The sequence below is a fragment of the Saccopteryx bilineata genome, chromosome 3 (genome assembly GCF_036850765.1).
Source record: "Saccopteryx bilineata isolate mSacBil1 chromosome 3, mSacBil1_pri_phased_curated, whole genome shotgun sequence".
Taxonomy (NCBI): domain Eukaryota; kingdom Metazoa; phylum Chordata; class Mammalia; order Chiroptera; family Emballonuridae; genus Saccopteryx; species Saccopteryx bilineata.
In genome coordinates this window covers 281466395-281479699 of record NC_089492.1, presented here as the reverse complement: position 1 = coordinate 281479699, position 13305 = coordinate 281466395, and the positions used below count along the sequence as shown (strand labels likewise).

The following is a 13305-nucleotide window of genomic DNA, read 5'->3' as shown; positions in this document are numbered from 1 at the left end:
CTCCCTGAGGCAGGGAGGTGTGTCTGGGGTGGGCCCTGCTGAGGATGAAGGCCAGCCCCTGGCCTCCAGGGTGGTCTGCGAGATGGGAGCCCAGACCTGATATAGAAGAATGTGAGGAGAGTTCCTCCTCCTTCTTTCGGGGTGGGGGCCTGGGTTAAGGGTCAGGATTCTTCTTTTAGCCTGAGGACTTTGGCTCAGGCCATAGCAGGGAGGTGGTAGTAGTGGGCGGCACTTCCTTCACTTTGGAGCTGAGACCTTGCCTCAAAGTCCTTGGCCTTCCTGAGGGATTCAACCAGAGGAAGCCCCGCCCTGCCTGCCTGAAGCACCATCTGCTCCTCTTCTGATGCTGGGGAGAGGGGACAGGTTGTGCATGCTCATTAGAATGCTCAGCCCTTCCCTGCAGCCCTGGCTGTATGACCATCAGCTACAGCACCCATCTGTTTATCCATCCATCCATTCATCCACCCAGCACTGCACCCCACAGTGTCCAGTCCTCCGACACAGACTAGAAAGGAGGACGCAATCTGGAAATCTCTAGGCTCCCTGGGACTGTGGGTGGGGGCTGTCCTGCCCCTTCCTCAGGCTCCACGGTGACACTCAGAATCCTCCTCGTGGTTTGTGAGGCCTAAGATTGTTCTGGGGTCTGATTCTCACTCCTTGCCTTCCTGAGGTTCCTGCCCCTTCTCTCCACCACAGACCCTTCACCTTGTCTGTTCCCTCTGTAGAAAGCTGGTCTCACCCTTCACCTCTTCACTTCTCACCTGGGAACTTTTCCTTCCCACTAGCCTGGTAGGCTCATGAATTCTTATTCACAATGCTGTTCCAGCTTTCCCTGTGATGGGGGTGGCTTGTTACACCCCTAGGGGACTGTAAGTCTTTGAGAGCAGGGACCATGTCTGTCCTGATCACCATCCGGGAACAGTGCCTGACACATAGTAGGTGTTTGAGAAATAGTTGCTGATTAAGTGGATGTCCAGGATTGAATGGTTCCTAAATGCTGCTGTTTCAAGTTTTAACTTGGTAGGAGTCTGGGGAGAGGGTAGAGCAGGTGAACTCCTCAGGGGCCCAGGTACCAGGTTAGTGTACAAGGAAAGCCTACTGTTAATTAGATAAATAGTAAATGAATGAACAGATATTTATAGTATCCGGCACTTGCCAGATGCTGGACTAGCTGCTTCACATGTGTGGCCTCTTGAACGGGGGAAGGAGCGGAGTACAAAGCATATAATTTTCTCAGTCCGATAAGTTTAGATAAGGGGGTGATGTGTATATATGATAATAACTTAGATTCATATCACCCTTTCAGGTTGCTATCTCTTTGTTTCTATAATAGCCTGGATAATTAGGCAGGGGAGATGGGTTCATACCCATTTCACAGATGAGGAAAATGAACCACAGCCTTAAGTGACTGCCTAAGGTCATGGTTAGTGAGTGAAGGACTCAAGCCTACGTCTTCCTGTCTGCCCAGTCCTTGTATTTTGTGAAGGCTTCTCTTCACTACCTTGATATTCTTGTCACGTGGCTGGACAGTGGTGAATGGGCCACTGTCCTTGCCCTCAAGAGGTCTGAAGTCTAGGAGGGAGAATCATAAACAGCAGAGTGGGCCCCGTGGGTTCTCCGTCCACGCCTCTGTGCCTCCTGGGCCCCAGCTCTCAGCCCTTTCCTGGCCCCGTGTCCGTAGAGAGTTCCTTGGTCTCTCTGCCTCACTGGAGGGCATCAGAGCCAACTTCCTTTGGGGTCCTGGTGTGCTAGAGTTCCCAGGAGGGGCCATCCTTACAACGGCTGTGGTGGGCCCTGAGCAGTGGTATGCCGGGGACAGTTTGTACCAAAGCATGAGAGCTGATCACTCAATTTTAGGAATTTTGTGAGCTGGCTGATAAACACAGCCTTTATTAAAAAAAAAAAGTAAGTACTATATATAAACTTACAACTAAATAAATTATACTAGAAGTAAGGGTAATAAATACTCAAAATACAGTACTTCCTAATTATTTCACTATATTTCATTATTACCTATATATTTATAGTTATTTGTATCTTTTATGTGTATGTCTATATATTATGTATACATAGTCATGTGCTGTGTAACAATGTATGATGGTGATCCCATGAGATTATTTTTTGTCTATTTAAAATTAATTTTTAGGGAGATAGAGAAACGTTAATTTGTTGTTACTCTTTTATGCATTCATCCATTGATTCTTGTATGTGCCCTGACTGGGGATCGAACCCACAACCTTGGCATATTGGGACAATGTGGTTGGCAAACTCATTAGTCCATAGAGCCAAATATCAACAGTACAATGATTGAAATTTCTTTTGAGAACCAAATTTTTTAAACTTAAACTATCTAGGTAGGTACATTCCTTATCGAGGTAGCGCCCACACGTGGTATTTTGTGGAAGAGCTGCACTCAAGGGACCAAAGAGCCGCATGTGGCTCGCGAGCCGCTGTTTGCCGAGCACAGTACTGAACTACTGGGCCAGGGCTTAGTAGTTCCATCAGATCATAAAGGAACTGAATTTCTTGTAAGAAACGGGAGGAAATGTGGTTCAGGGGGATTTTTTTCCTGCCGGGAGCAGTGCCTGTGGGGCTCGGTGGTAGAGCTCCTCTTGCTCCCTGCCCCTCGTGGTGAGGGCACAGGTTACATCCCCGTCCTTCTGTCGGCCACGGACCTGGTTCTGCACTGAGGAGCCCCCCCCTCCAAGCACTCCGTATTCAGAGGGCGCTGCAGCCTCCCAGACATAGCCTGGAGTACACTGCTATAGGACCTAAGATTGTGCACAAGGACACAGGTCCACAGGTTAACAAGAACTAAGTGCCACTGTCACTTTAAAAAAACTTCCTGTGGTCGTGTGGGGCCAGCCTGTCCCTGGACTTTGAAAATATTGGCAGGTTGTAATGATGTCAAGCATAGATAAGTTTTATTTCTTCCATCAGTTCAATGCCAGAGAGAGAGTCTTTTATGCCAGATAGGATCAACGGAACCAAAAACAAATTTCCAACATCAAAATACTGAGTCCTCAGTTCTATACCTCTTCATGTTAAACACCTTCTGTTTTTCTGAATACCACTAAGTTCCTTAAACTGACCACTGCTCCGACAGGCGATAGCCAAACCCCATGGCCATGACAGTCCCCCGTGTTCCTTACCCTTCCGTCCCGATTTCTTGTTCCTGTTGATCCTCGGCCACTTTCCCTCCCTCCCAACAGTCACGGCGATGGTGATCTGCGTCTCACCCGCCAGCTTCTCCTTGGTCTTTCCGGTCAGCCTGCATCCCTGCTCCTGGAGCAGCGTTGACAGCTTCGGTGTTTTATTTCTCTTTGCTGTCTGGAAGAAGCAGGGGCAGGGCTCGTGGGACAGTGTTTATGATGTCTACGGCTGTGTCCAGTAGTGTCCTGGGGCTTCACAGTCACTCACCACTCCACTCACTGAGTCCCTCGAGCAGCTTCCAGTCCTGCAAGCTCCATTCACAGTAAGCGCCCTGTACAGGTGTATCATTTGTTATCTCTTACTTGCATTTTTACTGTACCTTTTTAGTGTTTAGATATGTTTGGGTACGTATTCAATACAGTAACATGTACAGGCTTGTAGCCTGGGATCAATACGCTATACCACAGAGCCTAAGCCTGTAGCAGGCTGTATCATCTAAGGTTGCGTAAGTACACTCTGTGATGGTCATACTACGATGAAGTAGCCTAATGATGCATTTCTCATCCTTAAACGAGGCATTGCTGTGTAAGGTACATACTAGTGGCTATTACACTTTTCTTCCCAATTGTGTGTTTGGTGGTGTCACCTTGGTAGCTTAAATAGTGAGAGTATTTACACCACGGACATTGGCAAACATTGCAAATCAAGCTCCCCCCACCGCAACCCTAGCCAGTTGTTAAATATTTATAAGCTCACCATGGAGATCCAGCAGTGAGCAACTCAGGCACAGCCCCTCCCTGGAGCTTTTATTCTGGTGTGACACCACTCCAGGGCTGGTTTAGGGTCCTCATAGGTACAGAGCGAGAGGGGCAGCTGCGAGGCTAGGCCTGCTGTGGTGGCTGGCGTTGTGGATTGCCCTCAGATGACCTCTGGAAACTGAGTTATGATATTACCATGCACCAAGAAGAGGGGAAATGGGTTGAGGATAAGATTCAGTTAATTGAGAGCCTGCTTTGCCATTGATTGAATAACCACACTCAAGGGACCCAGGCATCTGGGAGGCAAAGTGGTGGTGGCATCTGAGGACAGACTACGGACAAGGTAAATATAGCTCAGGGCTAGTGAAGGTGTCCAGGACCTGGGTGACTGGAGCTGTCTGGGGAGGTTTAGGCAACAGTGGGCATGACCTATCCATAGGGATTCCCGGACAGCATAAGAGAGTAGAGCCAGACTGTTGAGTGGACAGCTCTTTCTTTTTTTTTTTTTTTATTATTATTTTTTTATTCATTTTTTTTTTTTTTAGAGAGGAGAGAGACAGAGAGAGAGAAGGGGGGAGGAGCTGGAAGCATCAACTCCCATATGTGCCTTGACCAGGCAAGCCCAGAGTTTCGAACCGGCGACCTCAGCATTTCCAGGTCGACGCTTTATCCACTGCGCCACCACAGGTCAGGCCAGGACAGCTCTTTCTAAGAGCCTTAGCTCTTGTCCAGTGTGTGAGCTCTGTTGGGAGTGGACATGTGCACAGTGACATGCAGTGGAGGTGTGAGAGCAGGAGAATAGGATGGGGAGGAGTGGGAAAGGGTCTGGATCAAAGGAACAGCATGTGCAAAGGCTCAGAGGCATGAGCCGTTGGGACTTTAGTCTTGCTCAGGTGTCAGAGCAAGTGTGGAACCTTCCTCAAATCAGAGGCTCCAGTATCATCCAGGTACCAGCAAAGGAATCCCGCCAGACCTCACCTGTTAGGGGTATCATGTTGTGTGGGTTACCCCTCCTCTGCACATCTTTCATATTTCTTGGTAATTTCTTGTTATTCCCCAAGCTTTCTGCTGTTTCAGCCCTGGCATTGGTGGCTGGTAGATTCTCAAAAGAGATTTCCATTTTAATATTAGACTAAACAAAACAGAATCAGGAAGAGGGATCTGCTGCTCCCCGCCCCCCGCCATTCCCAATAATACCAGAAAAGCAAAGATAAAAGTAACTGGTATTGAGGTTATCCTGTGTTTTTGGTTATTTCGGCTACCTCTGCTCTTTATTTAATGCTTGTGAGCTTATTTCTGTAAAGACAACTCCCATTCACTGTATACGAACCATATGCTTTTCATGCTATTCATTTGATTCCCATGCCGGTCCTGTAGATAGGTGCTGTTGTTTCATCACGAGGAAATGGAGTCTTAGAGAGGTTGGGTGACTTTTCCAAGGTCACAATGTTTGTAAGTGGCCAGATTCAGGCTGCATAGTGAGATCTTTTTATCATCTTATTTCCCTCCTTTATTCCATTTTCGGCAGGGGAGGGAGATTCACCACTGGTGTGTATTCTCAGCATACTTTGCCATTCTTTGACGTGGATGTGTGTTTCCTCACCCACCCAGCTGGGTTCATTGCCCTGTGGTTTAGGGTCAAAGCCTAGAATAGAACCCTAGCGCCCAAATGGGCCCCCAGGCCTGCTGTCAGGAGAGCGCTAATAATAATGGCTCATATTTATGGAGAGAGCTGTACTAATAGCTCTTGTTTACAGAGTGGCAGGCACGTTGGCAGGCACTGGGCTCATGGGAGTGTGTTCAGTCCTCAGCCATCCTGACCCATGGGAGGTATCATCAGCTCCATTTTGCCCCCGATGAGGTGGAGGCCCGGGTCAGTCATCTTGCTTGTCCAGGTCACGCACCTGTGATGGGTGGAGGCAGCAGCATGGCTTCACCTTGTTCTGTCTGCCCTGTGTCCTAGGGCTGCCCTGTGTCCTAGGGCTGCCCTGTGTCCTAGGGCTGCCCTGTGTCCTAGGGCAGTGCCACCCTTTTCAGGACCAGGCCTCACTGTGCCTTTCATATCCCCTGCAGCAGTGGCTACATGTGGTGGGAAACAGGGAAGGACAATTGACCATTTGGCCAGAAGCACAGGTTGTGCCTACCTCTTGGTTAGATCCTGGCACTGAGCCCCATGCCAAGGGCTTCCAGCAATCCATCTTCCCACCTGCCTGACTGCCGAGAGGGTGGCCGTGGTCTTGGCCCAGGCCCCAGCACTACCTTCTTTGCAGGGACACTCTCAGCCCGGTAGGTACAGGTGGTTTGGGGTGGCCCCTGCCCACATCGGGCTCATAGGGCCCTAGGGGAGATGGCATTTCTGGGTCTGGACCCCTCCCTTCTCTTTGAGAGCCTGGAAGACTCCCCTGCCAGCAGCGGCCTGATTGGTATGCATCCCTGCGTCCCAGCCATCAGCGCTCAGCCGGGAACCAGCTCTCGCTACCTCCCTCTCTTCATTGTTTGAAGTGGGCAGACTTGGAGAGAGCTCTACACATGCAGCTTGTTGTTCAGTTTCGCTGGAAAAACAATGGTTTAAATTAAGCAGAGGAAGAATCGTCTCTGAAAATTGACGAGCAAATACTCCTGGACTAAGACATGAATTACACAGAACCTTAGTATTTCTTCTAAAAAGAACAGTTTATTGTAGTACTTTAAATTATGTGTTACACGACCCTTGGAGAAAACTTGGAAAATACAGAGAAGAAAATTAAAACCACCATTTATCCCACCACCCAAAGGCTGCCTCTCTCAACATTGTGGTGTATATACACGTCATGCATCTGGTGATTGATTTGCTCATTTGGCAAGTATCTAGGATCCACAGAGGGCCAGGCCTGTGTTAGGTTTGGGGGGTTAAGTGGGTCCCTGCTCCTTGCTGGGCCTCTTTCTGTGTTGGGCTTTGGACAACTCACTTGGTTCCTCTGTATCTCAGTTTTCTCATCTGTAAAATGGGGATAATTCTAGTAGCCCTGCCATGAATTGTGTGGATTTGACAAGAAAGTGCAAATAGGCTGCTCCGGACAATGCCCGGCCCGTGGAAGAGCTTAGCATCGTCACTGTGTGATCCTGTGGGGCGGGCTGACCACCAGTAGCCTTGTCCGCTGGCTCTTATGTGATCGCGGGGGAGACAGAAACCCAACAGATCACTCACATTATAAGACAACTGCATGTCATCAATGAAAGAATGTCTAACTGGTAGAAAAGTTTTCTGAGAGTTCATTTGAGCCAAAACTTCGAGGACAGAGGATCTCCATGGATTGAGAAAATGTTCAGGAGAATGGAGCTTGGTAGTTCCTTCTGTGCATTTGGAATCAAAGGAGGGAAGGAGGGAAGGGAAGGTCCCATGGAATCCATGGGTGGTGGATACAGGTCGTGGGAGAGAGCAAGATGGGGACATCTCTAGGACTGGTTAAAAAGCAACATGGAAACACATCCTTCTTTGACATTGGCGGGTACAGGATAGTGAACATTTGCATCAACGGCAAATACGGCTGATGTGCGGGCGACAAGGCGACCGGGAGGAGTTTGGTGGTCTTGTGCCTCCCAGAGGTCTGGAAAAGAAAGTGGCTTTGCCATTCCAGATGTATGTTATCCTAGATGTGTGTGAACGTGAACAGTGCTCACTTCAGGTGAAGGTGACCTTTGCTAAGGACGGTGTAGGCCTGGGACGTGACTTAGCGCTATGACCCGCCTGGTTAGGAATTGATGGTCAGACCGTCCTGTGTAGTCACGTTCCGTCATGGAGCTTGCCAGGCCTGCCGTGTGGGCCCCTGAGCTTGTCAGGTCTACTATGTCATCCCTTTCATTCACAATGTCACGTAATTAATAAGCCCTGATGTGTTGTGATGGGCCTAACTGGGGGCCTCTGGGCTCAGATTCAAACATGGCCATTGTCAGCACCTGGATGGGGTAGGAGGGGCCTCCCAGGGGGTGGGGGGAGGGGGAGGAGCTGGGAGAGGAGCAGTCATGGGAGTCAAAGGTGGTGCGGGGGTGGGAGGGGTGCTGAGAGGAGAAAGGAGCGTGGGGTCTCTGGGAAGCCCACACAGGGTTCTGCTTCAGAAAAGAGCTAGAAGTCAGCAGGGCCACAGGCCGACGAGAGTCCCAGGGCGATGAGACAGAAAAGGGGCCCCTGGTTTAGGCAACATGGAAGCAGGGTGGGCCTCCTTGTGAGAGCAGTTTGGGAGGAGCGATGGGGCTGCTCTCTGAAGTGGATTGAGCTGATGGGAGGTGAGGAAGGACAGGCAGCATGGGGACAGCTCTGAGATGCTGGACAGTGAGGGGACTGAAGAAGAGGCTTCGGTTGGAGGGGAAGCAGGGGGACCCAGGAGAATGATTTGTGCTGGTGACCGAGGCTGCGCCGTGAGGGGCCGAGACCCATGGGGCAGCTACAGGAGTCGGATCTTTAGGCGAATGAGAGGAGAAGTGGTCCCCAGTCTGATGTGTGGGGGGGCGGGTGAGTGGGTTAGGGGAGCAGGAGTGCTTCTTAGGGAACGGGAGAAGTTGGGTTGAGGTTCGAGACAGTCCCCTTTGATAGCTTCATGCTTCTCAGTGACACCTTGTCCTGGGCGGGCGGGGGTGGGGGTGGTGTACAGTCCAACCAAGACTGCCCACACCGGGAGAAGTCATTTGCAGCCCCTGTGAGAATGAGCCAAGATTGCTGGGTCTCTAAAGTGATGTAAGCAGGTGCTTCTTAGCTCTCCTTTCTATAGAGGAGGGGACGGGATCAGGGAGCTCAGTGGTGTGTCTGAGATGGCACAGTGGGGCCCACAGTCTGCAGGGCACTGGGCTGCTGGGGTGTGGGGCCCATGCTGGCAGACGGGATGAGCATCTGAGCCAGCTGGAACCTGGTTGTCCGGAGAACTCAGTCCCTGAGGCAGAGGCCACTTTCTCTGGCTGGGTCCGACGGCTCTGGGCCCCGTGTCACTCTTCCCTTCTACTCTTCTTCTCAGACGGGAAGTGCAAGGAAATCACCTTCACATGCCAGGCACTGCGCTGAGCACTCTGGGTGGACTTGCTCGTTGCACCCTCGCAATAAGTGCAGGTGCTGTTACTGTCCTCACCTTACAGAGGGTGGAGGCCACCCTGCCAGCACAGCTAGCCATGAAAGGGGGGTGGGCGTCCCCACCCGGGTGGTCCAGCTACTTCTCCCACAGCAGTTCTGTTGGGCAGAGGAGACTGGGGCCCACAGAGTAGTCATTTATTTTTGTTTGTTCTAGCGTTTCTGTCTTCCCAACACGTATTTCCTTTTGGAGTTCACCCCAGGGTAGGAGTTCAGCGATTGAGTGAGATGCGCTTACTTTCTTTCTGCAGGGGGAGGCAGATGGGTAGCCATTGAGGAGATGGGGCCGATGCATAGAGGAGAGAAGGATAAGCTTCCTAGGGGAGTGTCTGAGCAAAGCAGCCAAGCAAGGGGCAGTCAGTTCAGGGAGAGGGAAGCACTGCACATGGGTGTGAAGGCTGGGGGTGAGCATGTCCTAGGACCCAGTCCTGTCAGGGCCAGACCTTTGCGGGGTGTCACTGAAGGGCTCTGAACATCTCACTAGGAGTTTCACATTATCATGAGGACCGCAGGAAGCCGGTCAAGTGTTTCCAGATAGGTAGGGACAAGATCACAATCTTTTGTTCTCTGTGGAGACAGGGTTAGAAGGAAGGAGAGACTTCAGGGTGACCTTTAGAAGCTCTGATTCCTAGGTCATTCTGCAAACTCTGCCGCTTCCTTAGAGCTTCCTAAACTCTGCTCATTTCTCTTTTCTAAAAACATTCCTGAGACTCAGAGAAATTAAGCAACTTGCTTGAGGTCACACAGGGCATTCTGGCTGGGACTGTTCCCTTGAGTGAAGCAACCTAAGTCTCAAAGGGAGAAGTAGATGGTGAGTAACCCCAGGGAGGGGCTCACTGGAGGCTCCAGGTGAACACCACCGTCCCACCATCCTCAGGTCCTCTTGTGGTTTTAACTGCTGCCCTGTTGCAGTCTCAGAGAACAGGCAGTGCCCCTGGGCAGGGGGAGTTAGGCTGCTGCTGAGAAGGGAAAGTTGACTCTTCCTGGAGCCAGGGCTCCAGGAGTTGTTTTAGCATTTTCCTGGGCCTTGGCTTCCTCCCTACTAAGTGATTGGAAAACTTCCTGGGGCTGGGCCAGGATTTGATCCTGGACATGGGTCATGTGAGGCCAGAGAGGGAGGCGATCTCCGCTGGGGACAGCAACTGTATTTTACAAAGAGGCCTCATTTTCGGGGGTCCGGAGAGGTGGGGAGCAGTTCCCAGGGACCTGCCCCTTCTGAGCCCCATCATTTTGGGCAGCTCTGCAGTGTTGGTCATCTGATCTAAAGAACGGGTGATATGAAATGTGATCCCAAAGGACTGAGAAAATAACCCATGTTTACTGCGGCCTAGAGTGTGCCAGGCACCAGGCATTGCTATTTTCTCTCAGTTCTTTGTGGTGATCTTGTGAGGTATGTGTGCTTATTATCTTCATTTCACAGATATGGCAGCTGAGGAACAGAGAGGATAAGTAGTTTTCCCAAAGTCACACAGCTAGTAAATGGCAGAATTGGAACCCTAACCCATCTGACTCTGGAGACTTCCCTTGAGACCCTTTGTGCAGCTGCGCAAATTCCCTGAGAGAGCCTTGTGAGGCTCTAGCATTCAGCCTGCCCTGCTTTTGGATATCTGATTTAGTTCAGTCCCTTAAGGTTTTGTTTTTTTTTAAAATTTATTTTTGACAGAGACATAGAGAGAGTCAGAGAGGGATAGATAGGGACAGACAGACAGGAATGGAGAGAGATGAGAAGCATCAATCATTAGTTTTTTGTTGCCACACCTTAGTTGTTCATTGATTGCTTTCTCATACATGCCTTGACCGGGGGGCTACAGCAGACTGAGTGACCCCTTGCTCTAGCCAGCGTCCTTGGGCTCAAGCTGGTGAGCTTTGCTCAAACCAGATGAACCCGTGCTCAAGCTGGTGACCTTGGGGTCTTGAACCTGGGTCCTCTTCGTCCCAGTCCGACGCTCTATCCACTGCGCCACCGCCTGGTCAGGCAGGCCAGTGCCTTAAGTTCTGTCATGAGCCTTGGAGCTCTGGTGGGCCTAAGGCCCTTTGTTCATCATTTAACGTCCTGGGATGGGATCTGAATGTGAATTCCAGCATCCCGAACCCCTGGCCTCTGCTCTTTTCACTACCCCAGGGCCTCGGGGAGAGCACCAGCCTGGGAACCACGCGCCATCCGGGTAGGATGGCGAAGGGACCATGGCAGGGAGAGCAAAAACAGTGCTTAGGCCACCACTGGGCAGAGCTCAGCCCAGCCTGCAGCCTGGCCCTGGAGGGCAGGCCTCAGCTTCTTACAGGGAAGGGGACTCGGGACTAGGGAGAGGTTGCGGCTGGTGGAGGGAGAAACAGAAGCTGAGGATGGGACGATGGAGTCAGAGACTCATTTAGAGCTGGAAGGGCCTTCTGGGATCATTGAGGCCAAGGTCCTAATTTTATGCATGGGGGGACATCTTCGTCTGGAGAGGGGTGGTGACTTGCGCCAGGTCACACAGCCCATGGCAGAAGTACCAGGAACGGAAGAAGATTTGGGAATCTGGATCCTTGGCTTCACCTCGGCCACTATCATGGGCATGACTTCCTGCCCAGGCCCCGCGGCTGCGTGCCCTCGCTCCCCTCTAAGAGCAAGAGCAGCAACAATAAAAATAGCCAAAAGGAGTCATCTCACTGAACACTAAGCACGTTGGTCTCCGGTACAGGCTCGAGGCATGCTGTCTTGCTCAAGTACCCACTGTCCCCACTTCCTGGTCAATGGTTTTGGGTACATGACCTGTCTTAGTCTCCAGCTTTCTTCATGGGTATCATGACGTCAGCAGATTCGGAAGCTGCAGGACTTCACAGAGCCTTGAACCCGCCCATGCTGTTAATCACCAGGAGAGAGACCTCTGCTCTGCTTCTTCCGTAAACTGCCCACCGAACATGTTTTTTTCCACTGAACATCCATTAGCATATTTCAGGACACAAGTTTCTCCCAAATAGGCAGATGGAGAAACACGAATGTCAGTGGTTCCTCAGGACTGTTTAAACTGTTAAATTTAGACCCTGGGGCCTGATTGTGGAGTTGTGAGGAGACATTCTCTAGTGAGCTTTGACAGTCAGACCCTCTCCCACCTCCCACCATATCCCGGGACTCAGCAGAACCGTTACCGTCCAGACTGTTTAGGCTCCTCTCACTCTTCCATGCTCCCTCTTCCCTGGAGTCGGAGTTGGTTTATCACTGTCTGTAGTGGAGACAGCCGGAACCTTCCGTAATCGGAGCCACCAGGCTTCCCGTGGCAGCAAGACTGGCTGAGATGTCCAGGCTGACAGCTGTTACCCTGCTCGAGGCTCTTCCTGGGGACTGTGATCACCTGGGAGCAGGTTCGGAGAATGTGAGGTGGAGAGAGCCCCCCCCCACAGGCCAGGGCAGCCTGGGGCCATGGAGCGGACCTGCCACACGGCCGCCTGGCTTGGAGCTTGGCTCTGGTGCTTGCTGTTTCATGACCTCGGGCAAGACACAGCCCTCTCTGGGCCTTGGTTTCCTCATCTGTAAGATGAGAGGCAGGGCTCCATGACTTGTTGTTCCCGTCAGGGCCCAGGTCCTGAGGAATGGGCACGTTTGCTGCCTTGTGGCCTCTCACCTAGTTTGCTGTGTTTCTTGGAGTCATCCAAGATGTCCCATCAGGAACTTTCTCTATCAGAGGGCAAGATGTGGGTGCCAGGCACATCAGGTGGTCTTAGCACCTGGGAAACTCGCAAGCCAGTAATTCTAGTACATTCCGGTGTGCCAGGATGGCCAGACAACCATCTACAGAGGCAGGTTCTTGAGGCCTCCCCCCAAGAGACTCTAAGTTTGTAGGTTGGGGTGAGACCTTAGAAGCTATGTTTTTAAAAAGGCTTCTTCTTACTCAGGGGGTTCTGAAGTCAGTGGTTCAGGACCACACTATGAAAAATGCTGTTTGACTCTCTTTTAACTTAAGAATGCTTAGGAGAGGGGTGATTTGCTGGCGTTGGTGACAGCTCTGTCTAGCCCTGCGCCGAAGCACCTTTATTCATGGTCACAGCCTTCAGTAGTTGGGGACTCCTCTTCCCTATAAGCTAGTGTTTCCCAGACCTGGCTAATTGCTGGACTTGCCAGAAAGCTTTTGAGCAAACCAGACATTCTTGAGTTTCACCCTTAGTGATTTGGAACCAGCAGCTCTTGGCCAGGACCTAGAAATCTCTATGTTGAAAAAGCTTTCTACGTCTTTTGTTCACTTGTCATTTATTCAACAAGTATTCACTGAGGCCACAGGGGAGGCCCTTGAGGATGTAACTGTAGGACAGACACAGTCTTGG

The 13305-nt window shown here is 51.1% G+C and overlaps 1 protein-coding gene across 9 annotated transcripts in view; it reads left to right on the top strand.

Moving 5' to 3' along the window:
- ARHGEF10L (Rho guanine nucleotide exchange factor 10 like) overlaps positions 1 to 13305 on the top strand; it is a 173906-nt gene that overhangs the window by 14399 nt on the left and 146202 nt on the right. The gene's annotated exons all lie outside the window — the stretch shown is intronic.